Source organism: Tiliqua scincoides, chromosome 5, assembly GCF_035046505.1.
Source record: "Tiliqua scincoides isolate rTilSci1 chromosome 5, rTilSci1.hap2, whole genome shotgun sequence".
NCBI classification, from domain to species: Eukaryota; Metazoa; Chordata; class Lepidosauria; order Squamata; family Scincidae; genus Tiliqua; species Tiliqua scincoides.
This window is the reverse complement of record NC_089825.1, coordinates 110,600,329-110,605,002: the sequence shown is the minus strand read 5'-3', so window position 1 is coordinate 110,605,002 and position 4,674 is coordinate 110,600,329. Positions and strand designations below refer to the sequence as shown.

Below are 4,674 nucleotides of genomic sequence, written 5' to 3'. Positions count from 1 at the left end.
AATTTTCCATCAGTCTTTATTATTATTTTTAGCAGAGCCTTTACAAATGCCTTAGTGTTTCAACAATTAGTACACATAGAGATGAGCACATATTTTGTACTTAGGTCAGAAGCAGAAGAAAACCAACAGGTGACCAATGAGACCTGATTCCAAGTCGCACAACAGCCACCTCCTACCCTGCGCTGGATACAGCACAGGCTAGTCAGCCTTCCTGTTCCAGTGCAGGATATTGTTGGGCTACCCATTGACTGTGTGTCACATCAGACCTTCTCAAGACATTGATCCCATACTTATAACCTGTTTTTCCCAAGCACTCTCCAAAAGGCCCCCTGCACTTCCTAAAGCTATAGGTCAAGGGGTTTAGCAGGGGAGTAATGATGGCATACAACACAGAAACCAGACAATCCTCTTCCAAGGAATGGTTCGAGGAGGGACGTATACAGGTGTAAATGATGGTGCCATAGAAGATGCTCACCACAGTGAGGTGGGAAGCACAGGTAGAGAATGCCTTGATCCTACCACGGGCCGTGTGGATTTTGAGCACTGCAGAGACAATGAGGATTTAGGAAAGAAGAGTCAGGGAGAAAGGCACAATAATGACACACACAGAGATAGTGAAGTTCATCAACTTGACAAGATATACATCAGAGCAAGAAAGGTGCAGAATAGCAGGAATCTCACAGAAGAAATGGTCAATTTCATTGGAATGGCAGAAATCTAGGGAAAAGATTAAGGCTGTGTTGACAACAGAATTGATGTGGCCAATAATCCATGAAACCGCCAGCAAAACGCCATGGATGGGCTGTCTCATGAGCAGGGTATAGTTCAGAGGGTGACAGATTGCTGCAAAGCGGTCATAAACCATGGCCAAGAGAAGTGCACATTCTGTGCCTCCCAAAATGACAAAGAAATACATCTGGAGAGCACATCCTATGAAGGAGATGGATTTGTCCTCTGAGAAGAGGACCCACAACATCTTTTGAAGTGTGGTAGATGTGTAACAGCTCTCAACAAAAGAGAGATTCCCCAAGAGAAAGTACATGGTCAATAACATTGGACCCACAGAAAGGTAGACCAGCCTTGAGTAGCATGGATGCTGAAATGGAAAAGAAGCTGCACAACCAACAAGACAAGACCATCAGCAGGCAGACTCGGCTGTTCATTATAGCTGTGTATCTCAGTGGGATGCAGATAGCCACAAAGCGGTCCACTGACATGGCAGCCAAAAGAAGGACTTCAGTGGAGCCAGCCACAAAGTAGACATACCCTTGCAGGGCACAGGCAGATAATGAAATTGTATTATCCTTTGAGATAGGAAGGGTGAGCATCTTTGGTGTGTCAGACGTAGTGATGATAATCTCCAGCGAGGAGAGGTTCTTGAGGAAGTAGTACATAGGTGTATGGAGACGCTGATCTATCCAGATCAGGAGGATGACCAAAGTGTTGCCAAGCAAAGTCAGTATGTACATGACAAGGAAAAGGAAGAAGAGCGGTTTCTGAAGCTGGAGGAGATGAGAGAAGCAAAGCAGGACAATCTCAGTGACAATAGGCTTAGTGGAGTTGCTAAGCTCCATCTTACCAATACATCTTCATTCCAAATAAAGTTCACAGATTTTGTTTGACTAAGAAAAAGAGAGAGAAAAATAGTTATAGAATTGAAGATTTGTTTCCTTAGAGGCAAATTTGTTCATTTCATTAAGGGCTTTTCTGAGTGAATATGTACTTCATTAAGAGTTCTTTCTAAACCAGGGGTGTTAAACATAAGGCCCGGGGGCTGGATGCGGCCCGCGGAAGCTTTTTATCTGGCCCTCAGGCTCTCAGTTGCTGAGCCATGCTGCGGTGTTAAACTCATTTGAACTGTGTTATATTTGTTGATATATGTATGTAATTTAAGAGAAAAATTATGTTTGCCACAAAGACAAAAAGACCCCTTTTGTGGTTTCACAACAGACATTATGGTATAAGCATTCATTGACTAGAATTAACTTCAGCAGAGAGAGTTTGAGTCCATAAATGCTTAGGCCTAACAAATCTGACCCAATAAATCTGTAAGTCTTGCAGCATACCATAAGAATACATTTGTTGGCATATTTTTGCAACAATACTAAAACTATATGTATGGAACATTTGACAATCATAGAGTGCCCTCTACTGGTCACCTTAAGTTATTGCTCCAGGTATTTGAATGACTTCAAATATTATTTTGCTAAGTGTCTAGGCAAGTGTTTCTCAACTAGTGGTAAGGGTACCACCAAGTACTTCAGATGGTGTCTGGCAATACTAATGGCTCCCCAGACTAGGAACATGACACAACAAACAGAGGTAGGAGGCTCGGCTCAGCAGGAAGAACTACATAACATGTTTTTCCATGCTCAAAAAAGCCCTCTCATCCACTATGAGCCTCTTACTGGTGTGTGTCGCATTGCATCTGACCTCCCAACCCAAAAGTAACTGGAGATGATGTCATCGCCAGTTACTTCTGGTGGTACTTCGAATAGGTGGACCATGTTAAGTGGTACAGCAGAGGACAAGCATTGAGAAACACTGGTCTAGACTTTGCACCAACATATTTATCTTCCATACAATTTCAATGATCAATCACTTCAGCTGTTTTACCTCTGTCCACTACCTTTTGCTGTCCCATATGACTGCTCCGTTAGTCTTCAAACTAAACTCTGTGTGTGTGTGGGGGGGGGGGAGGGTTAATAAACAATCCCTTTATACATTATGATCCTAATTTTTTTCTTTGTTTTTTGCTACTGCTGTTTTTTGCCTATGATCTGCTCAGATATCTAGTATGTGGTATTTTCTAGTACGTGCATATTTTCCAAGTGCAAACACTGTTTTGAGAAGTCACAATTCAATGCACAGTTAGGTGTGCTTCATTCGCCTGATTCCAGTAGCCTTAAGCACACTTAGGGCCCAATCCTATCCAATATTCCGCTGCTGGTGCAGCTGTGCCAATGGGACATGCACTGAATCCTGTGGTGGGGAGGCAGTCACAGAGGCCTCCACATTTGTTCCCTTTCCTCATGGCTGCATTGCAGTTGCACCAGTGCTGGAAAGTTGGATAGAATTGGGCCCTTAGATGGGTGTCAGAATGTGGCCAATTTCTTGAGTCATTTTAATTGATAATTTACCTCATCCAGAGAGGTCAGGTGAAAAACAAATGAAACTCTCCCCCCAAATAATTCCAAAACAGAATGTAAACAAATTTAACTCATTAACATTTCCCAACTTGACCCTAAACCTCATAGGCCATCCCAATTAGATGGGCCCTCCAAAACAGGCTCAGGCTTGAACTATGGTCAGTTTATATATGTTCATAGGTTTTTCATGGCCAGCAATAATCCAACAATTTAACATATCTTTATTTGGGTGAGAAGACCATGGTTATGTCAAAGAATTAGAATCCATGTTGTTAAAAAGTCCAATGTTTCGTTTTGTAACTTTTTCAGAACTTCATCAGGGAAATGTGCCTAGACAGGACCTGTTACTAGAGAGCAAGTCAGAAACAGCAGTTAAAAAACCAGTACCCTCCAGGTGCTTAAGAATTCCATTTTACTGCTGCATTCTTAAAGCAAACTCAGCCTAATCACAGTATCCCATCTCTACTGGAAACTGCTTCCTTATAAAGCTCTTTAATGTCTGTTCTTTTTAGGATTGGAAGCCAGATATTGTTAATATGTAGAGCCTCTTCTTTTCTGTTGATGTTTTGGGGATGCTTAACTATTTCATTCATTCAGTTTATTCATATGGTCTGTTTATCTATGTCCTGCCTTTCTTCCATAACAGGTGGTATGTATGGAGTTCCCAGAAAGTCTCCTACCGGCATTGACCAGACTCAGGCTTGCTTAGCTCCAGCAAGATGCTTGCCTCTTACGTCCTCCAATGATTCCCTGGGGTGTGTAGTTTGAGTTCCATCTGACTGGGACAACCACCAAAAGTGCTTTTCTTTGCTCTCTAAACTGGTCATGTAGATAGAATCTTAAAGACGGGTACAGCTCAGATATTACCCACCTGAGTGGGGTACATGAGAAGTAGCAGCTTCTACGTATCTTTGTTTATGATGTGTACAACATTTTGGTATATTTGAAGTTCACTGCTATCACATAATATACCTTTCTAGCCTCCCAATCCACCGTAACTCCTCGCGCAGCAATGCAATGTTGCCAGCGCAGGCCACCTGAATCCTGTGGGAAAGTATCAGCTTAGGGAGATCTTCTCAGGGTAAGGGAACAGATGTTCCTTTGCCCCAGAGTAAGCCCATGGAGGCCCAATGGGTCAATTCTGACCTACACCAGTTATATACTGGCACAAATCCACGTTGACTTGGGAACATGAATCAGGCCCAAAAAGGGAGTCAGGGTTTGGTACTTTGGGCCTAATAGTGCAATCCTATCAAAACTGGGGATAGAGGAGCATGATAACATTTGAAGTGTTCCTGACTTGGTTTTTCTTCATATTTGAATGTTTGGTAATCTTCAGGTAAGTTAGTTTTAGACAGTACAGAAGAGTCCAACATCATTTTTTGCCATGAATTCAGGCTGCAATCCTACACACAGTTTCCTGGGAGTAAGTCTCATTGAAAAATTTTCTGTGATCTGCTTCTTCTAATGCATCACAAATTACGACAGCACCTTTAATTTGTTTATGAGCAGAAAGTCTTATCTT

General features: G+C 42.3%; 1 pseudogene; it reads right to left on the bottom strand.

The window, feature by feature from the left end:
• Positions 1 to 202: 202 nt before the first annotated feature.
• LOC136653148 (olfactory receptor 10A3-like) lies at positions 203 to 1,574 on the bottom strand (annotated as a pseudogene).
• Positions 1,575 to 4,674: the final 3,100 nt, after the last annotated feature.